This window comes from Carcharodon carcharias, chromosome 20 (genome assembly GCF_017639515.1).
Source record: "Carcharodon carcharias isolate sCarCar2 chromosome 20, sCarCar2.pri, whole genome shotgun sequence".
In the NCBI taxonomy this organism is placed as follows: Eukaryota; Metazoa; Chordata; class Chondrichthyes; order Lamniformes; family Lamnidae; genus Carcharodon; species Carcharodon carcharias.
In genome coordinates this window covers 109,319,579-109,346,342 of record NC_054486.1, presented here as the reverse complement: position 1 = coordinate 109,346,342, position 26,764 = coordinate 109,319,579, and the positions used below count along the sequence as shown (strand labels likewise).

Here is a 26,764-nt window from a genome sequence, read left to right as displayed (position 1 = left end):
TCGGTCAGTAGTGGTGTTACCGAGCCACTCTTGCTGGTGGACATTGAAGTCCCCCACCCAGAGTACATTCTGGGCCCTTGCCACTCTCAGTGCTTCCTCCAAGTGGTGTTCAACATGTAGAAGCAATGATTCATCAGCTGAGGGAGGGCGGTATGAGGTAATCAGCAGGAGGTTTCCTTGCTTCCATGTTTGACCTGATGCCATGAGACATGTTGAGGACTCCCAGGGTAACTCCCTCCCGACTGTATACCACTGTGCTGTCACCTCTGCTGGGTCTGTCCTGCTGATAGGACAGGACATACCAGGGATGGTGATGGTGGTGTCTGGGACATTATCTGTAAGGTATGATTCCGTGAGGATGACTCTGTCAGGCTGTTGCTTGACTAGTCTGTGAGACAGCTCTCCAAATTTTGGCACTAGCCCTCAGATGTTAGTAAGGAGGACTTTGCAGGGTCCACAGGGCTGAGTTTGCCGTTGTCATTTTCGGTGCCTTGGTCGATGCCGGGAGGTCCGTCTGGTTTCATTCCTTTTTGTGACTTTGCAGCATTTGTTACAATTATGTGGCTTGCTTGGCCATTTCAGAGGGCATGAAGAGTCAACCATGTTGCTGTCACATGAAGGCCAGAGCAGGTAAGGACGGCAGATTTCCTTCCCCAAAGGACATTAGTGAATCGGATGGGTTTTTACAACAATCGAGAATGGTTTTCATGGTCACCATTAGACTTTTAATTCCAGATTTTTATTGAATTCAAATTCCACCATCTACTGTGGCAGGATTCAGGCAGCATTACCCTGGGTCTCTGGATTACTAGCCCAGTGACAATACCACCACACCACCTCCCACACCCCACCCACCTCCCCCACCACCCCCACCTCCCGTGCTCAATCTCTCCCTCTCTCTTTTATCCTGTATCTCACTCAGTCTCCCTGCCCACTTCATGTTTATCTCTAGTCACCTCCCTACCTTTCCCTTTGTCTTGGTCTGTCCTGAACACCCCATGCCTTCCCAGTCAGGCTCCCCTTTCACTGTCTCATTCTCTCTGTTCTGTTGGTGGGACTGGGAACCTTTAAAGGGGAAGTAAACCCTGTCAAAGGCCAAACAGTGGCAAATGTTCCCTAGGGGTTTCCCAGAAAACGTAAGCTGACAGGTACTGTATGTATACGGCTGATAGTGATTTGAAATTTGAAGTATTTTTTAAAATTTGAAGTGTTAAAATATTTGTCTAAAATGAGCCTGTTTCTCACCACAAGGGAAAAACCCAGGAGTAATTGTGCTGAGATAGACATTATCTAATGACACAATTTGCTGGTGTTTGTTACCAGACATTGAGAATACTTTATGTAAATTAAACCACTTAACACAAGTAACTGTTCTGACACAAGCGCTTCCTCGGAATGTCTGCAGTTATCAGTTGAGGATCAATGGACAGTGCACTCACTTCTGAGATCAGAGGTTGTGAGTTTAAGTCTCACCCCAGAACACACGAATCTAGATTAATGCTCTAGGGTGGTACTGAGGGAGTGCTGCACGTCAGACATATAATCGTTTGCATCAGTTATTAAACTGAAGCCCTAGTCTGCCCTCTAAGATTGATATAAAAGATCCCACAGTTTTGTAAGAAAAGCAGAGGAATTATACCCAGTAACCTGGTCAATATTTATCTCTCAATCAATACGACAAAAATGGATTATCTAGTCCTTACCACTTTGCTGTTTGTGGAAGTTTGCTGTGTGCAGATTAGCTCCTGTGTTTCCTACATTATAACAGTGACTACACCTCAAAGGGTACTACTGTAAAGCACGTTGGGACATGCTGAGGTTGTGAAAAGCACTATAGAAATGCAACTTCTTTCTTTCTGTAAAAGAAATTATAAAAGTATCCGTTAACCTTTGCATAAAGTCTTACATTGGAAAACTTAGAACTCTAGCATTTTTTAGCCCACTGCCAGTCCTTTGGTAGTGTAATCCCAAACTAATCCCACTGCCCCGCTCTCTTCCCATGTCCCTGTACAAATCCCAAACTAATCCCACTGTCCTGCTCTCTCCCCATAGTCCTGTATCAATCCCAAACTAATCTCACTGCCCCACTCTCTCCCCATAGCCCTGTATCAATCCTCAAACTAATCTCACTGCCCCACTCTCTCCCCATAGCCCTGTATCAATCCTCAAACTAATCCCAGTGTCCCACTCTCTCCTTATAATCCTATATCAATCCCAAACTAATCCCATTTCCCATATCCATTAAAATGAGATTTAATTGAGATATTCAAAATCATGAACATTTGGGGAAAGGGCAGGGGAATGGGACTAACTGGATGGCTCTTTTAAAGATCTGGCACTGGTGTGATGGGCTGAATGGCCTCCTTCTGTGTTACATCATTCTATGAGACTTCAGCCAGATAACTAAAGTTTCCAAAAACCTGGATTTTTCTGAAATCAATGGAGCCTTTAAATCAGTGAGCATTGAAATAGTTGGCAAATGTTGATCCAGTTTAAGCTCAGTAATTGCAATCTAGAATGATAGCAATTAGTCAGTGACATTTACCCAATATTGGTGGGTGCCTGTGTGAAGTGGTCAACATTATAAGTATGGAGACTTAAGTTATTACCCCATAATTTCATAGAATGTCTGTGCTAGAGTGTGTGTGTGAATGAAGGAAGCATTTATGATGATTCTAGCTTTCAGGAACAATTAAGGACAAAAGAGTATAAGAAATAGGAGCAGGAGTAGACCATTTAGTCCCTCAAGCCTGTTCAGCCATTCTGTACGATTGTGGCTGATTTTCCCCCCTCAACTCTTCACTTTCCCACCCATTTATCATAGCCCTTGATTTCCCTGAGAGATTAAAGATCTGTCCATCTAGTCTTGAATGTATTCAACAATGGAGCGTCTATAATTCCCTGGGGTAGAGGATTCCAAAGATTCACAGCCCTCTGAGCAAAGTAATTTCCCCTCATCTCAGTCCTAAACAACCAGCCTCTTATCCTACCACTGTGTTTAAGGTTCCCCAGCCAGGGGAAACAACCTGTCAGTGTCAACCCTGTCAAACTCCTTCAGAATCTTGTATGTTTCAATGAAATTACCTCTCATGCTGATTAGGGAATATTGACATTTGCTGTTGAATGCTCATAGCTAAAGAAAGGTGGTATACAGACATAGTATACTTGCCAGGGATCATGCAGACATAGTACAAAGTTCACACACAATCATACTGACTGATCCACAGTTGCTCCTCTCCAGTATTCCTTTGGCGATGTCAGTGATCGGGGACCATATGTCGAAACTTTAGATCGGGGTGGATTTGGAGCAATGCATCTCACTGTGAACCACAGTGGCAGCCACTCAGGGTAGTCATGTGTTCAAGCTCCCAACACAAAACCTGAACATGTAATCCAGGCTGGTGGCAGTGCCATCTTTTAGTTGAGATATTAAACCCAGGACCCATCTGACCTCTCAGGTGGACCTAAAACTCTCACTGGACTATTTTGAAGATCAGGATTGATCTCCCCCCAGTGTCCTGACCCAATATTTATTCCAAAACCAATGCCATTCAAAGCATTAATTCCATTCCCATAACCCTCTCCGGCCAAGAAAATGCTCTAATTCCGGCCTCTCAAGCATTCCCTTATTTTAATTGCCCACTATTAGTGGCTGTGACCTCAGCTATCTAGGCCCTGAACTCTGGAATTCCCACCCCAAAACTCAGCACCTCTTTGGCTCTTCCTCCTCCTTTAAGACACTTTATAAAACCAAATTCTTTAACCCAAGCTTTAAGTCACCAGTCCTCATATCTCCTTTAATGCTCCTCTGAAGCACCTTGCCATGTTAAAGGTGCTGCATAAATGCAAGATGTTGTCTGTGGAACTTTGCACAGCTTAGCAGCTGTGTTCCATCCCCACACCAACCATACCATCTCCATTGCAACAGTGACTAACTACACTTCGGAAGCTGTGCAGTACTGATAGGGTGCTGCATTGTCAGAAGTGCCGTCTTTGGATGATACCTTGTAGAATTAATGCCCAACCTTCCCCATTAAAACAAAGGTCCGCTTGACTGTTCAGGTGGTGTCGCTATTCAAAGGTGAGCAGGAGGATGGGAGAAGTTTTTCCAATGTGCTGGGAAGGTTAGTCCCCAACCAAAACCATCAGATTAACTGGCCACCCATGCCATTGCTGTTCTTATGGTGATGTCTCCAAATGTCTCCCCATGGTTATCTACTTACCTATTTGCATGAAGGACTGTGGGATATTTCCAAAAGATATGGGTACATGCTGCAGAAATGGAAACCTTTTCTTTCAAAATCTCAATTAGTGTGATCTCAAATGATTTTATCAAGATCAACGTGGTCAGTAAGTCAGCAGGTTACCCTCTTTTGTGGGAGTTTCAACAGAATTTGAAGTCACCTTGTTAGGAAGAAACTATGCTGAACTGGTCTCTAATGTCCAAACCCCCACAATTTCTGATAACTGGCTGTGACTGGAAGTTGTGGTATTACGATAACAATGTTCGTTTATCACAAGTTATCAGTCTGGGATTACCAACTCGAAAACAATCCGAGCTCCCCCATTTGGCTGAGGTTTTGTTTAGTTCAAGATGAGGGGCAAGGCCAGCATTTATTGCCCATCCCTAATTGCCCATGAGAAGTTGGTGATGAGCTGCCTCCTTGAACCGCTGCAGTCCATGGAGAGGTTAAGGTCAGCAGTCCCAGGCTCCTTTAAGCTTCAGAAACTTGGACAGCCTCCAGAATCGCCTCAAAGCACTGGGGAGATGTCACCAGACTTTGCCAGATCCTCTAAATCTGGTGGCAAGAAAGGTGGTTCAACAGCAGCATCCTCCCCCAAGCCAACCCGCCCAGAATCGAGACACTAATCACTCCAAACCAGCTCCACTTGGTGGGACACATCGTTCGTATGCCTGACGCCAGACTCCTGAAGCAACTGCTCTACTCAGAATTTGGCTGTGGCAGGAGACTCCCAGGATAGTGGAAACGCTTTAGGGATGTCCTCAGAGTTTGATCTTGAGGCCAAACATCACCACCGACTCATGGAGAGTCCCTGGCTTGTGACTGACCAAAAATGGAGAAGGCTCATTCGGGAAGGGAAGGCGCTGACAGACACTGACAGACTTCGTCAGGATTACGCAGAGTTGAAGTTCAGACATGGGAGAAAGTGCATAAACCTCCAAACAACCCACCCAGCCAAGCGTCCACATTCCACCTCCCCACACGTGGCAGAGTCTACGGACCGTGCATTGGAATTATCATCCATCTCAGAACCCATTGAACTGCAGTATAAGCAAGTCATCCTCAAACAGTGCTGTTGGGGAGGGAGTTGCAGGATTTTGACCCAGCGACAGTGAAGGAATGGCGATATATTTCCAAGTCAGGATGGTGTGTATCTTGGAGGGGAATTTGGAGGTGGCGGTGTTCCCATCTATCTGCTGCCCTCATCCTTCTAGATGGTAGAGGTCACAAATTTGGAAGGTGCTGTTGAAGGAGCCTTGGTGAGTTGCTGCAGTGCATCTTGTAGATGGTACACACATTGCTGCCACTGTGCGTCGGTGGTGGAGGGAGTGAATGTTCACAGTGGGAACAGGTTACTGATCAAGTGGGGAACTTTTTCCTGGATGGTGTCAAGCTGGGTAAATGTGCCACCTGGTGTGCTAAGAAAGATAAAACCTACCTATATAATAAGCTATATCTAACCCCAACCTATGGATTGAGCAGTCAGAGTGCTACCACCTGGACCTAAGTAGGCTCTTCAGAAGAAGAGTCATATTGGATTTGAAACATTAACTCTGTTTCCCTTCCACAGAAGCTGCCAGACCTGCTGAGTTTTTCGAGCACTTCCTGTTTTTATTTCATATCTCCAGCATCTGCAGTATTTTGTTTTTATTCTGGACACATCATATTTGGTGATGTTCCTGTAGAATGTTTTGGGATGACTAACTGTGTTGAAGGTGCTATATAAATGCAAGTTGTTGTACCCTCCTCTCTGTGAAATGAAAATTGACTCTCTTGGACCCGGTTCTGACTGGGTGTGTGGACCTTGTTTGTAATCACCTTATCAGCTCACTCAAAGACGCAGATCAGGAGGCTGCTCTCAACAAACCACAGGCAACATGAGGGGAATTATTTTCCACTGTGAGCGGCTGTGATCTAGAAGGCGCTGCCTGAAAAGACAGTGGAAGCAGATTCAATACTAACTTTGAAAGGAAAGTTGGATAATACTTTTAAAGGGAAAAATTCCAGGATGATGGGGATAGAGTGGGGAGTGGGATTAATTGGATAACTTTACCAAGGACCAGTCACAGGTACAATGGGCTGAATAGCATCCTTTTGTGCTGTATCATTCTATGACTTGTTTAATGTGATAAAACAGGAAGACTATTGGGTCATAAAAACAAAAAATAAAAACAAAAAACTGCGGATGCTGGAAATCCAAAACAAAAACAGAAACAGAAATACCTGGAAAAACTCAGCAGGTCTGGCAGCATCGGCGGAGAAGAGCACAGCTGACGTTTCGAATCCTCATGACCCTTCAACAGAACTAAGTAAAAATAGGAAAGGGGTGAAATATTTCACCCCTTTTAACCAGCTTATATTTCACCCCTTTCCTATTTTTACTTTGTTCTGTTGAAGGGTCACGAAGACTATTGGGTCATTTTCCTTCCCCCACCACCCCAACATCCCTTCCCATTGTCTTAGTAGAGTTTGAATCATAGAATCATAAAATAGTATCGTGAAGATGGAGCTCATTTGGCCCATCTAATGTGTGCTAGTTCTTTTGATGAGCAATCCAGTTAGTCCCTCTCCCCTACTCTTTCCTCATAGCCCTGCAACCATTTTCAATCAGGTATTCATTCAATTTCCTTTTGAAGGATATTATTGAACCTGTTTCCATCAGACAATCAACAGTGAGTTCCAAACCCTGACCACTCAATGTCAGAACAGCTTTTCCTCATGTTGCCTTGATCAGGTTCTTTTGCCAATCACCTTAAATTCAATTATTGATCCTCTAACCAGTGCAAACAGTTTCTCCTTATTCACTCTGCCTAAGCTCTTCATGATTTTAAACATCTGTATCAAATCTCCCCTTAGCCTTCTCTGCCCGCAGGAGAACAATCCCAGCTTCTCCAGTCTATCCTACAGTCCTGTTCTGGTAAAACTATTCAGCACACTCTCCAAAGCCTCCAGATCCTTCTAAAGTGTGGTGCTCAGAACTGGACACAGTACTCTGGTTGGCTGATGATAGGATGTTGTAACTGCCTTTGGGATCCTGGTTTGATCCTGATCACTGTCCAATAAGCCAGCAATCTCATAAGATTATAAGAAATAGGAGCAGGAAAAGACCATTCATCCCCTCAAGCCTGCTCCATCATTCAATACCATCATGGATCAACTCCACTTTCCTGTCCACTACTCATATCCTTAACTTCCTGACAGATCAAAAATCTGTCCATCCAGCTTTAAACATATTCGACAATGGAGCATCCACAACACTCTGGGGAGAGAATTCCAAAGATTTGCATCTCCCTGAGTGAAGAAATTCCTCCTCATCTCAGTGCTGAGTGATCATTCCCTGATTCTGAGACTGTGTTTTAGGTTCCCCAGCCAGTGAAAACAACCCCTCAGCATCTACCCTGTCAAACCCCTTCACAGTCATATATGTTTCAATGAGATCACCTCTCGTTCTGATTTATTGACATTTACCGTCAAATGCTCATACCCAAAGAATGGTGGTACACAGGCACAGTGATCATGCAGACTGAACCGAAGGCCTCTGTCACTCAGAGTTTCTGACAACGCTTTGCGCAGGTTTTAAAGAAGTGCTGTGAGTAACTTTCATAAGTGTTTGGTGTGGTAAGGTTGAGTACTGACACAGAGTTTCCTCTTCAACTGCAGCCTGCCTCGTCCTGTGTCACACGTTGAGAAGCTTGTATTTATCGGCGTGATTAGTCAGTGAGAGGAGCCCCTGTCAACTTCTTCCGTGGAAATCTATACTTCGAAAAGGTAAGAATTGTTTAATTTTACCCTGCTTCTGTACAACTTATTCAGAATTCTGCACCATTTGTCCGATCAGTTCTCTAACGTTTTGGTAAAGGAACAGGATAGATCTGGGCATGGCAGTTGAGAGGTTCTGGTGTTAATCTCACAGCAGCACGTGTAGTGACTGACAACCAGACAGCAGGAGAGAGAGAGAGAGAGAGAGTGAAAATTAAAGAGGGCCAGATGCAGGGAGGGGTGAGGAAAAAGTGAAACGATAGAAGTGAAGATAAATTGAGAGAAAGGGATGGGAGACAGGGAAATGTGGTGGAGCAACACTGAGATGATGGGGTCAATTTTAACTGATAGTGTTAACAGAATCGAGGAACAAGATAATGGAGTCTGCAACATTAACACCTTCCCCCCACTATTAACACCATCTCACCCATTAACACCTTCCCTCCCATTAACACCATCTCATCCATTAACACCTTCCCTCTCCATTAACACTTTCCCTCTCCATTAACACTTTCCCTCTCCATTTACACCTTCCCTCTCCATTAACACTTTCCCTCTCCATTTACACCTTCCCTCTCCATTAACACTTTCCCTCTCCATTTACACCTTCCCTCTCCATTAACACGATCCCTCCACATTTACACCATCCCTCCCCATTAGCACTATCCCTCCCCATTTACACCTTCCCTCCCCATTTACACCTTCCCTCCCCATTTACACCTTCCCTCTCCATTAACACCTTCCCTCCCCATTTACACCTTCCCTCCCCATTAGCACCATCCCTCCCCATTTACACCTTCCCTCCCCATTTACACCTTCCCTCCCCATTTACACCTTCCCTCTCCATTAGCACCATCCCTCCACATTTACACCTTCCCTCTCCATTAGCACCATCTCACCCATTAACACCATCCTTCCCCGTTAATGCCACATCTCCCCAAATAAGACGACCATTCCCTGAGAGATCAAAGATCTGTCTATCCCAGCCTTAAATGTATTCAGCGCTGGAGCATCCACAACCCTCTGGGTGGAGAATTCCAAAAGATTCACAATGCTCTGAGTGAAGAAATTCCTCCTCATCTCAGTAAAGGGTTGATTCCCTTATTCTGTGACTGTGCCCCCATGTTCTAGATGCCCCAGCCAGGGTGTCGCTGGCCAGGCCAGAATTTATATTGTCTATTCAAGGCCACCTTCTCAAGGGATATTGGGGATGGGCAATATAAACGCTGGCCTTGCCAGAGACGCCCACCTCCCATAAAAGAATTTTTTAAAATTAACAGCGGTGAAAAGAATGGTGACGCTTGAAAAAGGGACTGCTGCTGGAGTGCCTGAATAAGACAAACAAGTGGTCTCTTCCCCATGCAACTTGGTCTTAACAGGTCAGTTAGGACCCTGTTCTGGTGGGGACAGAGCCATAAAATGCAGCGAGTTTTCAAAAGTCTATTGACCTCGGCAGGACTGGAAAATCCCGCCGGGGTAAAATTCCGTCCACTATTGGGTTAGAAGTAGTTCAGAGAAGGCTCACTCATCTCTTGCCTGCCCTTTCAAATGGACGTCAAAGATTCTATCGGTTTATTTTGAAGTAGAGCAGGGGAGTCCTCCTCCGTGTCCTGACCAGTATTTATCCTTCAATCAACATCACAAAAACAGATATAAAAGCAGAAAGTGCCGGAAAAACTCAGCAGGTCTGGCAGCATCTGTGGAGACGGAAACAGAGTTAACATTTTGGGTTCGTTTGATTCTGCTTCAGAATGGAAAAGTCGTACTGGAATCAAAATGTTAACTCACGTTCTCTCTCCGCAGACGCTGTCAGACCTGCTGAGCTTTTCCAGCGTTTTCTGTTTTTATTTCAGATTTCCAGCATTTGCAGTATTTTGCTTTTATTAGCAATAAAACAGATCACGTAATCATTATCACTTTGCAGTTGTGGGATCTTGCTATACACAAATTTCCTTCATTACGACAGTGACTATAGTTCAAAACGTACTTCATTGGCTGTAAATTTCTCTGAGACATCCTGATATCCCGAAAGGTGGTATATAAATGTAGATCACTTTCTTTTTACCTGGGAGAACACCGAATACCTTCAGCGATATCAGCTTTCTATTAAAGAGGGGGATTGACTGGGCATCAACGCTGAGTAGAGCAGGTTGACACAAGGCAGCAAGCGGGTTTGCCAGTTGCACATTTCACACTGACCCTGGCGAGGGGCAGGGGGCAGGAATCCCTGGTACCCGCTCTGCCTCACTTGAAGAGCCTACAGTTGGGAAGACTTGATATTAAATAACGAGTGAAGTTGAGAATAAAGGTAAAAATAATACAAAATTAAAAAGTGCAGTAGAAAATACACAAGAGAACAGAAATAAAGAAGGAAATGAGAAGCAATGTTCTGTAACCCTTTCAAGCTGCTAATATCATGCATATTTTCTCAATATTGTGTAACAGTATTAAAGACTTACCACACACCAATCCAATTATCCCTGTAATATTAAGACATTCTGTGCCAACCAGCGAATGTGAAAAGCTAATTCTGTGAAGTTAACCCTGAGATGGTAAACACCTCAATGGAAATAATTGAACTGACAACTTTCTAAAATAGAATGTCACAGAAACAGGCTGTTCCGCTCGACTGGTCCATGGCAGTGTTTATGCTCCATACCAGCTTCCTCTTAACCTACTTCAACTTACCCTGTCAGCATTGTCTTCTATTCACTTCTCCCTCATGTGATTATCCAGCTTCCCCTTAACTGCATCTAAGCTATGGGCCTCAACCTTCCCTGTGCTAGCGAGTTCCACATATTCACCAATGCCGGGGTAAAGAAGCGTTTCCTCACTGAGTATTTTATATCAATGGCCCATAGCTTTGGACTCACCACAAGGGAAAATATTTTCTCTACGTTTTTCCTGTTGATTTTTTTTGTGACCTGATAGATTAGGTTAACCCTCCATCTTCTCTTTTCTAGAAAAAAGAGCCCCAGGTCTTTCCTGTAATTAGAATATTTAAAATCGTCCTTGTATTCTGAGATTAATGTTGTAATCCCTTTTTTGCGCCTTGTCTAGTACCTCTATAACATTTTTTAATAACGTTCAGACCAGAATAAGACACAGTACTTCGAATGTGATCTAACCAAAGATCAACACTGTTGTACGTTTAGTAGGTGTCACGAAGAGGTTCTGAATTTTCTGTGGTTGAACGTTAATCAGTTATTAATAACACAAAACTATGTACATATATACAGGGTATAACCCAAGCTATGAGCTAACTCCATGCTTGCTTCTACACAGGTCTCTGACCAGTCCACAACTCTCTAGTCTCAGGTCATGTATTTCTTTACACCAGACTGTGGGCAGTACTGTTTCCCAGTTCCACCTTAAACTTTGCTGCGCCAGATACCCTTACACTACAGATGCAAATTTGGCATAACTTGGATTTAAGGCCTGCAGTGATTCATGAACATGTTTCTCTATCAACTTCTTGAGAGCAATTAGGTGTGGACAGTAAATGTTGGTCTTCTCAGTAACACTACATCCTGTGAATTAATAAAAAAGACCTTGTAATTGACAGGGTGTGACCAATGGTGATCCACAAAGAGCAGCATTGGGGCCTCAGCTATTCACTGTAGTCGTTAACGACTTAGATAATGGAATAGGAGGTTGCATATGAAAGTTTGTTGATTAAATAAAGATGGTATTATAGGTGGTATGTGAAATTACAATCCATGCTTCTCTAGCCTAGCTGCAGTAATAGATTAATCTTGATTCTAACATAGTGAAGATTCAGGGGGAAGAGTGTAGAATGGTGTATTGGGAGTTCAGGAGGAATAACACAGAAATGTTGAGAGGAGGACTCAGTAACATTTGGAAAATAGGAACAGGAGGAGCCCATTCAGCCTCTTGAGCCTGTTCCATCATTCAATGAGCCCATGGCTGATCTGTATCCTAACCATCCATCTACATTGATGCCATATCCTTTTATACACTTGACCAGCAAATATCTACCAATCTAAGATTTAAAATTAATTGACAGAGCATCGATGGGTTTTTGAGGGAGAGAGTTCCACTGTTGTACCCGCCTTTGCAAATGTTTTCTAACTTCTCTCCTGAACGACCTGGTTCTGATTTAACTATATGTCCCCTGGTCTAGATCCTGGTGAAAAAAGTTTTTCTCTGTTAATTCCTTTCAAACACCTTAAAATCTCAATGAAATGACCGTGTAATGTTCTATATTTTAGGGAGTACAAGCCTAGTTATGTCATTTCCCCAGCCCCACATCTTACCAAGATCTCTGCCCTCATTTAATTCTGGCCTCTTGAGCATTCCTGATTTTAATCGCTCCACCATTGCTGCTGTGTCTTAGTTGCCTAAGCCCTAAATCCTGGAATTCCCTCCCTAAATCTCTTTGCCTCCTGACTTCTTTCTCCTCCTATAAGATGTTGCTTAAAACCTCCCTTTTTGACCAAGTTTTAGGCTATCTGACCTAATATCTCTGTACATGGCTCAGTGTCATATATTGTGTTATAAGGTTCCTGTGAAGCTCTTTGGGGTGCTTTATGATGTTAAAGGTGCTAACTTATAAGTTGTTGCTGTATAATTTAACCCTTGGTAACTTTCTAGGGACTCTGCATGCCTCCCCTTCTGAGACAAATACGTCCTTTCTAAGTTGTGATACCCAGAACTTTACACAATGCTACTGATGTGGTCCAGCCAAGACTCTGTGTGGCTGAGGCAAAACCTCCTCCCCTTTATATTCTAGATCTCTAATTATAAAGCCTAACATTCCATTAACATTTTTTGATTTTGTCGGTACCGGACCATTACATATAGTGACCTGTGCACATGGGGTTCTTAAATCTCTTTGGACCTCAATTTTTTTCACCATTTAAACAATACACAAACCCTTTTTTACTCTGTAATGTATGACCTCGCACGGACTAACATTGGTTATAGAGCTTGCTACGTGTTATCTTTGACGTAAATAAATATAATGAAGAGTTGAGGCCCCATCACAGATCTTTGTCCATTAATCGCCTCCTGCCAATTCAAGTACATACCCATTACCCCAATGCTTTGCCCAATTAATCTCCTAACCAGGGGCAAAATTTTTACCTCAGTGGGCAGGCACATCCCAACCCGCTCGAGCATAAAATGGCACACTTTGGCGTCAGGCAAGGGTTCCGATGCCAACGTGCAATTGCGCAATATTTCAGTCAGCGGGCACACACCAGAGTCGGCAGCACACCTGTCAACAATGAAAAAGCTTGTTAAGGCCATTGACAAGGTCATTAAAATATATTTTTCGCTGCTTGTCAAACCTAACGGTTGGCGGGGCAGGCGAAAAGGCCAAGCGGCCTTTATACTTCTTTAGGAAAACCTCATCCCCAGGTGGGATGATGTTTCCAAAATCAAGGAGGTTATCAAGTGTTCACTTGCGGGCACATGTGAAGTGTGTGCCCGCTCCGCTTGTCCTCCTCCCCCTGCCCGCACAGGCAGCGCCAAGTGCCGCTGCTCACTTTACACGCTGGCCGGGCCTTAATTATCCCACCATCACCTTCCGGCCTGGATTGTGGGCAGCGGTCAGCTTCTGACTGCCCCTGCCTGCCCAACAAGGGCTAAATTCTGCCCCGGGTCATTAACTCATCATATTCCATGAGCTTTAATTTTAGCCAAAAGTCTGTTATATGTTTCGTGATCAAATAGAGAGAGAAAATGAAAGATTGAAATGTAGAGTGAGTGAAATTAAGGAACATTGGTGTAGTGGTTATATTATATTTGGATCAGTGATCCAAAGGCATGAATCCAAATCCCACCATGGTCACTGCAGAAACTAAATTCAGTTAACACTAAATCCGGAATATAAAGCTCATATCAGCAATGGTGGCCATGAATCTACTGGATCATTGTTTGATGTTGACGGGGTGTGATGTGAATTTCTTTAATGCTTTTGGGATTCTTTGCTGTATCTTCAACAGACACCCCATTTACACATGCTAATTGGGTTTCCATTGAGCTTTCGTCAAAGTTACATGAGAAATGATGAGGAAACTCTACTGTGTTGAGGAATGTGGGAGAGATCTTGCAAGGGCCCTCCCTAGATTTAGGAGGAGAACTCAATTGGTCAAACTTGGAGTTTTGGTCTTCATTCATGGGATATGGGTTTCGCTGGCTGGGCCAGCATTGCTTATTCCTAATTACCTATGAGTAGGTGGTGGTGAGCTGCCTTCTTGAACCACTGCAGTCCATGTGGTGTAGGTACACCCACAGTGCTGTTAGGGAGGGAGTTCCAGGATTTTGACCCAGTGACAGTGAAGGAACGGTGATATATTTCCAAGTCAGGATGGTGAGTGACTTGGAGGGGAACTTCCAGGTGGTGGGGTTCCCATGTGTCTGCTGCCCTTGTCCTTCCACATGAGGCGGGTGGGGCGGGGGTGGGGGGGGAGGTGGGCGGGATCTTTTCCTTATCACGAGCGATTCACACATTAGATAAAATCAGCAGCGGGCCACATACACATAAAAATCAACAGTGTAGGTGGAGCTTTAATACATTAAACGTACATTGTCAATTTTTAATCTGCTGTTCTGAGCTCTGCTCACAGAACAGCAACCACGGTCAAGGATCATGTCTCTCAGCATTCCTGATGTTGTTCCTTTTGTTTAAATTAGATGGCAAGTTTTCCAATCCAAAAGTCTAGCACTATTCTAAAGTTCACCCGGGACTTCATTGTTTTCATGCACCATCGTGGTCAGTTACAGAGACAAATGAGCAGCCATGTTGTCATGATGAGTTTGTAAAGATCTCACTAAAAATAGTGTCTGACGTTAAAAAAAAATAAAAGTCATTTAGGCAATAGAAAGATCCAGGACTATATTCGGACCCTACACAAAACATCTGAGCTGATTTTAATTTTTAGGAGTCTTGCTGTGGGCTGGATGAACCTGAGCAACTGGCCAGATCTGGCCCACTGTCCGTACCTCCCACCCCCCACCCCTGTTCTAGATGGTAGCGGTCGTGGGTTTGGAAGGTGCTGTTGAAGGAGCCTTGGCGAGTTGTTGCAGTACATCTTGTAGATGGTACACGCTGATGCTACTGTGCGTCGGTGGTGGAGGGAGTGAATGTTTGTGGATGGGATGCCAATCAAGTGGGCTGCTTTCTTCTTGAGTGTTGTGGGTGCTGCACTCATCCAGGCAAGTGGGGTGTATTCCATCACACTCCTGACTTGTGCCTTGTAGATGGGAGACAGGTTTTGGGGAGTCAGGAGGTGAGTTACTCACTGCAGGATTCCCAGCTTCTGACCTGCTCTTGGAGCCACTGTATTCATATGGTAGTCCAGTTCAGTTTCTGTCAATGGTAACTCCCAGGATGTTGATAATGGGGGATTCAGTGCTGGTAATGCCATTGAACGTCAATGGGTGATGGTTAGATTCTCTCTTGTTGGAGATGGTCATTGCCTGGCACTTGTGTGGTGCAAATGTTACTTGCCACTTGTCAGCCTGGATATTGTCCAGGTCTTGCTGCATTTTGGAAAGTTAAGAGTTGTTAAGCAGAAACTAAAAGTTTTTGGAATTTGTTTTGGAAATGGAGGAAGATGAGAGGATCTTATGAGAGGTTAGAAAAGATAGCAAGATGTCTGCCCTCCTCCAATTTGTCCATCCCAGAATTTTAATCATCACACCATTGGTGCCTTCAGGTGCCTGGACTCCAAGTTCTGAAATTCCCTCCCTGCATCTCTCTGCCTCCCAACCTCTCTTTCCTCCTTTACGATGGCCCTTAAATTCTACCTCTTTGACCAAGCTTTGGGTCACCCATCCTAATATCTCCTTATGTGGCTCAATGTCAAATTTTGTTTGATAATGTTCCTGTGAAGTGCCTTGGAATGTTTCGCTATGTTAGAGGTGCTGTATAAAGGGTGGGATGGTGGAGTAGTGGTAATATCACCTGACTGTAATCCAGGGACCCAGGCTAATGCTCTGGGGACATTGGTTCAAATCCCACTGTGGCGGTTGGTGGTATTTAAATTCAATCAATAAAAATCTGGAATATAAAACTAGTCTCAGTAATGGTGACCATGACAACTATCGTTTGATTGTTGTAAAAACCCATTTGGTTCACTAATACTGCCATCCTTACCCAGCCAGGCTAACATGCGACTCCAGAGCATAGCAATGAGGTTGACTCTCAGCTGAACTGAGCTAGCGAGCCACTCAGATCAGGGGCAGTTAGGGATGGGCAACAAATGCTGGTTTTGCCAGTGATGCCCACACCCCATGAAAAAATAAAGGCAAAAACTATATAAATACATAAATAAATAAGCTGTTGTTCTGCTTGAAGAATTCAGCTTACCAAAGTGCCTCAGACCATCCATCCTGGATGTTCTTCAAAACTGAGTGTAATGTGGGGTCGGGGGAGGTCACTGAGATAGGAAAGGGTGAGGCCACGGAGGCTTTTGAACACAAGGGCCCAACAGATCAATGGGTAAAGAATGACTGAAGGTGAACCATCAAAATGTAAGAGTGATAGGTTTAATGTTGAGAAAAACGAAGGAACTGTGGCTGGGCCATATTTTAGGGGTGGAGGAGGTTAATGAGTTAAGAGCATTAAAAAAAAAGATGAATGTGGAGTGAAATCATCAGTAAGTGGGCGGATCAGGTTGCAGCATGAGCGACAAAGGCTTATGATATGAAGAAGTAAGAGAGTGGAAGGGAACTGGGAGATCCTTGAAACAGTGTAGGAAACAGGACATTCTCACGCTGCTATTTTCATTTCAATTATACATAATTCTCTTTAATCTAATCTGCTCATCCTGCCTGCTTGCATTGCACAACCTGGTGGTAGGGGTTTGGGGGCAAATGCTGAAGGGATCACTCTGTTATGTTGGGAGCCAAAGGCCCTCTGGATCACGGCGGGGAACAGGACCTGTGGGGTCTAACAGTATAAGTTAGATAGACATTCATGATACCCTGCTGCCCCCATGAGGATAAAGTTCCCTCTCACTGACCCCATATTGTGAACTGTAATTTCTTTCTCCTGATTTTACAAAGGTCCAAAGCTGGTCCTGGGGTTAAAGTTAAAAGGGTTTTTACAGAGCAGGAAAGTATATATCTTCTTTTTCATTTCTCTGTCCATTGGCAGGTCTGATTCACATCACCACAACTTCCACAACAGGTACGACAAGGAGGCCAGTCCCAAACCCACACCAAGCAGAACAGGAAACAAACCCTGTGCCACTGCCGCCAATCTGACCCATTCAGCCAATAGAGGCACCTGGCCCTCCGAGGAGTCTGAGTTCCTGTGGTAATGAACAGTGATGGTAAAGGTGCCAATTTTCCTTCCATCACATGTCGAACCAGGAGTCTCTCCTGCTCTTACCGCCTGCCAGTGCCATATGTTGGAAGGGTTTAGAGGTTGATATTCAACCTGTTTGCCCACATTGTCAACGCGCTTTCCTTTTTTTAAAGTTTTAATTAATTCTTTGTTTTTAAAAAAAATTCAACAACAGTCATGATAAGTAACCATATCAAAAAAAACACTTACAGAGCAGCAATAATTCAATACACTTATATTCGGAAGAGAAAGATAAAGAAAAGTAGGAGGAAGAGGAAGAAAAAGGAGAGAGAAAAACCCTCCCCAACACCTCAAAAAACAAATAATAAAAAAATCGAATACAATCATAGTCAGATAGAGTTTCATCTGATATAATTAGGGTCAGTTATATGAAAGTAGAAAGCTGTAGCTCTGCAAAGTAATCTAAGAAAGGTTATCAAGCTGCATCAAATCCATCAGTGGAACCTCTTATGGTGTACTTCATTTTCTCAAGCTGAAGATTCTGCATAAGATCACGTATCCAATTAGTAAAAGAGGGCCAGGCAGACTGTTTCCAATTTAACAGAACAATATGTCTAGGCAGTAACATTGAAAATGTGAGCGCATCAGTCTGAATTTTTGTAAGAAGGATGTCATTTGGTTCCACTCCAAAGAGAGCTGTAACAGGAGAAGTTTTAATGTCACTACTGAAAATATGTGAGAGCGATCTAAAAAATATTTGTCCAAAACAAAGCCAATACACATATTGTATATATGAATCAGAGAGGCTGGGGCAGTATGACATTTATCACAGGTTGGATCAAAATTTGAATAAATCTTAAATCATTTCTCCTTGGGTAGATGGATATGATGTAAGATTTTAAATTCCAACTACCCATGACTTGTACATACAGATAAGGAATGCACACGAGAGAGAATAGGCTTCTGATAAGTCTGAGTCAAACCTTGCTCCCAAAGAGTTTTTAATGCAGAAAGTGAAGGGCAGTGTAGTGAAAAAATTAGAGAATACAATTTAGAATTGAACCTCTTAACAAAAGGATTTAATTCTAACATAATATCTATCGGCGATTTAGGGGGCGATAAAGACAATAAGAACTGAAACAGTGATCATCTTAGCTGGATGCATGTACATTAGCTAGGATCAATGGACAGTTACAAGTCTCCCTTGTACAATAACATAGCGGCCATTAGGGTCAGCTATAACCTGAGAGTGGACAAAGGGAATGTCTTTATGGGTTAAAATTGCCACACCTCTTGCTTTACTCTGATAATTAGAATGAAACATCTGCCCAGACCAATGCTTCCACATTTGAGAGTGGCCAGATGTTTATAAGTGAGTTTCCTACAGGTTTCCCACCTTCAAATGATGTAAATGGGAGAGAACTTTATTTCTTTTAACTGGGTGATTTAGACCTTTCACATTCCAGCTGATAAAATGGATTGGACAAGCACCATGTGAGGCCTTAATATTATTGGGCATTATGATAATAAAAACGTATCAAATCATATTGCAAATAAAGGATTAAATATTTTTGAATCAGAGCTCATCCAACTAAAGAATGTTAAAAACTAACCAAAAGTATTGTAAAGTTCAGCATGTGCTAAACAAGGTGCAGAATCTGTTCGAAGCAATAGTTTTGAAACACAGTACCCAACAAGAGAGGGAGAATATAAAGAGAAATTCAACTCTCAAAGAACTCAGCTGCACATATGGTAAAAGGTATAAAATAAATATCCATAGGGTTTATGGAAAGCTTCCTGCGATTAGTGCAGTTTGGACATAAGATACAAAAAGATTGGTATAGCCAACAAAACTTATTGTGTGACAGAACCATCACACATAGTTTCCTAATGAAGCACCGAGTACTGTTTTGTCCTGGATGAAGTCACAATGTGAATTATTAAGAGAAGGTACAATAATGACCTTGAGAAAGGCTGAAGCTTCTTGTGACATGTTGAAAATCTTATTCACTCCTTTAGTTACATATTGGCAAGCAGAGTGGGGAAAGCGATATTTAAGCCCGGCTTCATAAATCTGGGCTTTAACAAATTTATATTCTCCAATACGCCGGGCTAGATCCACGCTGAGGTCAGGGTAGATGTTGTCTTACTTCCACAAAAGTATGGTTGATCTTTTTCTCTAGACAGACGCATAATTTGCTCCTTCACTCTACAGTGATGCAGTCTAAGTATTAACCGCCTTGGGCACTCACTGTGCCGTGGCTGCGATGCCAAAGAACGATGAGCTGGATCTGCTACCGGCGGTGAATGGAAACTTTCCTTGCCAGAAACCTTCAAAAGAAGTGCCTCAGTAAAGGTTGTAGTGTTTCCCTGCTCTGTACCCTCGGGCACCAAGCGAATCCTTAAATTTTGTTTTTGGCTGCGATTCTCCAGGTCGTCCACCTTGGTCAACAATTTAGTATTTTGGGCTTCCAGCTGGGTGAAGCAGGTCTCCAGAGCCGCGGTTCTGTCGCTCGAGTCTGTTCACCATCTCGCAGCCTTTGATTGAAAGAGGCAACAGAGGGTGGTAGAGTACCAACAGAGGAAAGGAATTCCGAACAGGGTCCAGCAAATCCAGCTAGAATAGTGCTTTGTAAGTCAGCCAATGTACCAACAGCATTAAATTCAGTGCAGGAAACCACCATGTTGCTACAAGCTGTAATATCAGACACCACAGTCACTGAAGAAGTCACCAGTGGGAGTGATCTACAGGCCCCCTGACAGTAGCCACAATTTAGGTCAAAGTATACGAGAAGAAATATTGTGTGCTTGTGATATAGGGACAGCAATAAACATAGATGATTTTAATCTACATATAAACTGGAAAAATCAGACTCACAGTGGTAGCCTGGATGAGGAGTTCATAGAATGCTTTCAAGATAGTTTCTTAGAGCAGCACATTCTGGAACCAACCAGAGAGCAGGTTATATTGGACTTGGTATTGTGTAATGTGACAGGATTAATTAATGACCTCAGAGTGAGGACACCCCAAGGTAGCAGTGACCATAATATGATTAAATTTTACATCCAGTTTGAAAGGGAGAAGAGTGGGTCTAAGACTAGTATCTGAAACATAAATAAGGGCAACTATGTGGGCATGAAAGCTGAGCTAGCTGAAGTGAACTGGGATATTGGACTAGGGGATAGATCAATAGAGAAGCAGTGCAGACATTTAAGGGGATAGTTCAGAATCCTCAGACTATGTTCCTAATATAAAGAAAAATTCTAAAGGGAGGACCCACCATCCATGGTTAACTAAAGAAGTTAAGGAAAGCATCAGACTTAAGGAAAAAGCATAAGACTGCGCAAAGATGAGTGGCAGGTCTGATGATTGGTCAGAATATAAAGAATGACAGAATCACTAAAAGGCTGATCAGGAGAAAGAAATTAGAGTATGACAGGAAGCTAGGTAGAAATGTAAAAATGGATAGCTAGAGTTTCTGCAGGTATTTAAAAAGGAAGAGTAAGTAAAGTGAGTGTTGGTCCTCTAGAAAGTGATAATGGGGAGTTAATGGTAGATAATAAGGAAATGGTGGATGAACTGAACAAAAGTTTTGCTCTGCCTTCACTATAGAGGATACAAAAATACATCCCAGTAACAGCTGTAAATTAGGAGGTGGAAGGAAGAGGGGAACTTGGTGAAATTGAAATCACTAGAGAAACGGTACTGAGCAAATTGATGGAGCTGCGGGCTGGCAAGTATCCGGGTCCTGATGGACTCCATCCTAGAGTTTTAAAAGAGGTGGCTAATGAGGTGGTGTTAATTTTCCAAAATTCCCTAGATTCTGGAAAGTTCCATCAGACTGGAAAGTAGCAAATATAACAAATATAATATATTCAAAAAGAGAGAGAGGCAGAAAACAGGAAACTGTAAGCCAGTTAGCTTGACGTCTGTCATGGGGGAGGTGTTAGAATCACTCATTAAGGAGGTTATAGCTGGGCACTTAGAGAAACTCAAGGTAATCAGGAAGAGTCAGCGTGATTTTGTGAAAGGAAAATCATGTCCAACCAATTCACTGGTGCTCTTTGAAGGAGTAATGTGCTGTGGATAAAGGGAAGCCTGTAGATGTGCTGTACTTGGAGTTTGAGAAGGCATTTGATAAGGTGCCATATCAAAGATTATTGTGGCAAATAAAAGCTCATGGTGTAGGGGTAACGCATTAATATAGTTAGAAGATTGGCTGGCTGGCAAAAAGCAGAGAGTATGCATAAATGGGTCTTTTTCTGATTGGCAGGATGTGACAAGTGGAGCCCCACAGGGGGTCTGTACTGGGGCCTCAACTTTTTATGATTTACATCAATGACTTAGATGAGGGGAGTGAAGACATGGTAGCTAAATTTGCAGATGACACAAAGATAGGCAGGAAAGTATGTTGTGACAAGGACATAAGGAGTTTGCAGACAGATATAGATAAGTTGAGTGAGTGGGCAAAAATATGGCAGATAGAGTTTAATGTGGGAAAATGTGAAGTTGTTTACTTTAGCAGGAATAACAAAAAAGCAGAGTATTACTTAAACGGAGAAGAGCTGCATAATTCTGAGGCGTAGAGGGTTCTGGGTGTTCTCGTGCATGAATCACAAAAAGTTAGTATGCAAGTACAGCAAGTAATTAAGGAGGCTAATGGAATGCTATCCTTTATTATGAGAAGAATTGAACATAAAAGTAAGGATGTTATGCATCAGTTATACAGGACATAGACCACACCTTGAATATTATGTGCAGTTTTGGTCTCCTTATTTAAGGAAGGATATAAATGCATTGGAGGAAGTTTACTCGATTGATACCTAGAATGAACGGACTGGTCTTATGAGGAAAGGTTGAACAGATTGGGCTTGTTTCCACTGGAGTTTAGAAGAGTGGGAGGTGACTTGATTGAATATATAAGATCCTGAACGCTATTGACAAGGTGGACATAGAAAGACAGATGAAGACAAAACTTTAAACAAAGAGTTAGATATCGTGAAATCCTCATAATAGAGGAACCAGAATAAACAGGGTCAGATATTTACTCACTAAACAACTTAAAATGGGTAAAACAGAGCCCATGTATGTGACAGTGAAAGTCAACAAGAAACCCATATGAATGGAGGTGGATACAGATGCATCAATGACAGTTATAGGAAACATATGTTCAAATATCTGAATGGAGGAGACTAATCATTAAATCTGGAAAATTTAGGTGGCAAATTAAAGACGTATACTGGTGAAGACATATGAGTATAAGGTTCCAGTACAGTATGGAAATCAGTCTGTTAATCTACCCCTAATAGTGATAGCAGGTAGAGGACTGAGTCTTCTCGGAAGGAACTGGTTAAGAGAGATTAATCTTGAGAGATTATTGAGATCTCAATCAGAAGCAGGAAATGTTGCAGTTTGGGAAAAGAAGCATGTAAAGAATCAGCAAAAGGAACTCGTAGAAGCGACGCTTCAGGACAGAGTTCGAGTCAAAGTCAGTAACCTCCAAAAAGTAAAGCAAACCCTGCTTAAGGACTTTTGCATATTGCCAGGTTCCCTCAGACCCCAATCGGCACCACTACAAAGGTATGAGGAAAGACAGAATGAACTCAGCATATCTCTGGCTGAGATTAATAATACATTAGTCGAGAAAACACAACAATACTTAATTCCCCAGGAAACAACTAACAAATATAAAAAAAGAAATGGAAGAGTTGAAGAATCAGCTAAGTGAAAGCCAAGAAGTTTTAAAACTAGAGACCCCTGAGTTTTCGAAGGAGCTGACAGATGAGGAAACGCTGGAAGATTCACCCACTGAGTTCACTCAAGTTGAGCTTATACCTGAGGCTAGTTTGGCCAATAGGGAAGTTGAAAAGACGGCCGAGATTAAAGTCAGCGCTGCCAAGAAGATAACCCATTAACAGAAGACACAAAGGAAGAGAAAGCAGAATTACTAACAAGGCCCGGAAATTTTTTTTTACACAACGGGAAGTTGATCATATTGTGTTGAGTTTAGCCTTGCCCAACATTCTGATTTTGAGAACCTGCCTGACCGTTGACCTTGGTGTTGTTGAGTTTGGAGGGGAGAGGCAGAAGGAGCGCATGTGATTGGGCCCGAAAGAGGGTGCAAGCATTCCCATTGGAGTCTACACCACATGTGGAAGAAACTCCCCTTGGTTTGGAAGTACCTCTAGGCTCCGTTGAGCCTGAGAGAGTCGAAGAGACAAACTTACAGGTTCCTTCTGGGGAGCGCAGTGGGCTGATAAATCCTGAGAGGGAAGCCTCGGATAAACCATCTGAAGTTGTAGAACTATGGCATGTTTGAAGAAACCTCCAGAGTGACTGAATTTGTAAATAGTTTATTGATGTAAATAGTTGATATTTTGTAAAGATTGTAAATTATACTTTTGGGTAAAAGGGAGGGATGTGTTAATCTGAGGTGCAATACACCTTTAAGAGAATGTGAGCAGATTGACCATGTGTCTGTATTACCCAATTGCTGTGTAGCACAGGCTACAATGTTTAGAATAGGGTCTGGTTTGAGAAGCACATGTGTGTTAGTGCTCTGTTACTTGTGTAAATACACAGTATGTGCTTCATCTTACATTGGTCTCTGCATCTGCAGTATATTGTTTACCAGCTCACTCACCATTAGATAGGCGTGCAATTGTGTTCGCTGAGCAAAGCATCCCAACAGAAGGAACATAACATAGACAAAGATGTTTTTCTGCATAAACTTTTCCACGAGAGAAAGTTGGAGCAGCACGGTCCAACTACTTGGAGTGTTCAGTGGCAACATGGCCAGACCCATCCTTTGCGACACCAGAGACACTTGGTGTCTGTGTACTGAGGACCCAGGCACAGCTTGATGCAACCACACACAAAAGGTGGCCATCAGGATGAGGGCAATGTTGGGCATTTTTCCCCCCCCTTTATCCAGAGGCTTGTACATGATGACCCAGTGAACACAGTCTATTTTTGACCTCCAGATAAAGCAGACGATGGCTCAGGCGATTACCAATGCCCAGGATTGAGGAACGGGCCAGACATGCACAGCAACACCAAGAGCTGCCTTGCAACTGATGAGCAAGTTCTCAATGGGAGAGGAAACATCTCTCCCACATGCCCAGTTTTTGTTTTACCACAGCTACTGAACACACCGTTGTTGGTCATCAAGTCCTGGAGTGGGACTTGAACCTGCAGCTTCTGGCTCAGAAGCAGGGATACTACCTTCTTCTTATCGTGTCCACGGACAGTCTATACATGGCCCAGCCAGAACTGGACACATTTTTGCACCTTGATGTTGAATTCGGCAAGATCTGCAACAGTGCAGGGTTCCTCTAGCGATAGGCATTGCAGGAGATGTTGCATAGTCTGTGGCTCAGTTGCACATTCACAAGTTGTCGGGCTGGTTGTATTTCCCATTTGCTTAGTGACACTTTTGAACGACCTCCACCAGTCCTAAGTCTGTTAAGGCACCTCCAGGTTGCCAAGTTGCAATTAGCTCCTGAAATACCCACTGAACCACAAGGACCTCAGGAACAAAATTATAACTAAGCCTTTTATGGCTCACTGGTTAGTGGAGGATTTGGCTAAGTTTTAACTTGCAAATTTGTGAGCCTGGGACCAGCTTTGGGGGTTGGTTTGCAGAAATGAACACCGAGGAAATTTACAGTGAAGCTTCTGCATTAAAGTCCAGTGCATCAGGCTGAGTGTGAACAAAGCCCTGTGGAGAGGCAGGTTGCCAATCTCAATGTACTAATCACTCGGTTACTGCTGCCGCTCAGCTGCTTTCTTGCCTGGTTGTCTGAAAGAATTTGTTCACTTGCGCTGAGAGACTTGGCTGGGTTTCCGGCACGGTGCAGATGGGCTTGGAGTTGGGGGGAACGTAGTGTGTAGCCGCTTCAGGACAGCTCCCTGATCCCAGGGATGTTTCCCAGGAGCGGGCTGGGAATAAGATCAGCCACTTAGGGGCGATTCAGTGGCCTCACAGGAAATTTGCCAGCGGCGGAGTGACCCCACCCCCTACCCCACTGAGTGTGGAGGCAGCCCCTCTGCGACAGGCTGAAGGGCCGTCAGAGCCTGGGGTTCCAAGTCCAACGATGGAGCCGTGGACAGGAAAGGCCTTACTCGGGGCAGAAAGGGTTCCCCCAGAGGGGTTTTTCCCCTTGTCCTGATATGACTAACGGCTTCAACCCTCATAATACTGTTCATGTGCCTGTGTGTCTCTGCGGATGGCTCCATGGTGAGGCTGTTGAGGCTGCCCTCTGATTGGGTCGAGAGTCTGGCTGCTGCCCTGGTTGGGACAGAGAATGAAGAGGTGGCCAATTAGGAGGATGCGTCTGGGAATATTTCGCCGTTGTTGTATGCTGCCGGTAAGTGTGGGCTCAGGACCCCCATTTGGTCCCCATGTCAGAGACAAGGAGCTCAGCTCGTTACTTTGACAACTATGGAGGATTGTATATCTGATCTGCACCTCGGAGGTGACATTTGTACTCAGGTGAGGACCAAGATGACCAGCAGCAGCGTGAGCATCGGGACTCACAGCAGCAACAAGCTGCTACTCAGAGACCTGGAGCTCCACAGGAGGGAGGGGATGAGCAGAAGCTCACAGGAGACCTATACCCGGCACACGGAGAATGAGAATCCGCCGCCTGTTGGGATGCCAGGATCTCAGGAGGCTCAGGTCTCTGGTCAGGTGGTGCCAGACATTCGCAGCCTCTCCTGGAACAGGAGCTGCTGCCGAGTGGGTCTGGAGGCTACGGTTTTCCCAGTGTCTGTCAAAGTTGCCATCGCCCTCAACTTCTTCGTCTCCGGCTCCTTCCAGGGCTCTGCCAGAGGCATTTCCAGGATTTCCCAGTCACCGGGTTACAAATACATAAGACAGGTAACTTCGCCTGATAATGCCAGTCGGAGTGGGTGGGTACTCGACTTTGTTACTCTGTTTGGTGGAGGGTGTCATCAATTGCAATGCCTGTGGCAATTTGGGCATCCCCAGGTCACCCAAGAGCATTCACCAACTGTAAGGACTTCCAACCCATCAATGTGCAGCGGGTGTATAAGCACAGAAAGATCTTTATGTGGGTGTGCAAAAGATTCCTGGGCAGCAGCATATCGGTTTTGTCCTGGCCAACCTTCCTGAACTCCTCACACCCAGAATCAGAGATACCGGCCGGCCAATCAGGGGCAAGGGAGCCCTCTTAAAATGTGGTTGATGACACCAGTGATGAACCAACCAATGAAGCCCGGGGCGGGGAGGGGGGGGGGGGGGGTGGGGGGGGGCGACATAATGAAAGCCATGTGACAACCAGGTGCATCATTGAGGAAGCGATCAGCAATGCTGAAGATGCACTTCAGGTGCCTGGATAGATCTCCTTCAATACGCTCCAGCCGGGTTCTCCAGACCCTGGTGCTGTGCTGCCCTCTGTACAACATTACACAGCAGTGAGATCTGGATCTGTGTGAGGGACAGAGCACAAGAGCACC

At 43.9% G+C, this 26,764-nt stretch overlaps 1 protein-coding gene across 3 annotated transcripts in view; it reads left to right on the top strand.

Annotated features, from left to right (window-relative positions):
- The window catches only part of LOC121292179 (probable G-protein coupled receptor 132), a 92,228-nt gene that overhangs the window by 53,217 nt on the left and 12,247 nt on the right, over positions 1-26,764 (top strand). For all 3 annotated transcript variants that reach the window (XR_005946208.1, XR_005946207.1, XM_041213829.1), the window contains exon 2: positions 7,905-8,012. The gene's annotated coding sequence lies outside the window, so the exon portion shown is untranslated. The remainder of the gene's footprint in view (positions 1-7,904; positions 8,013-26,764) is intronic.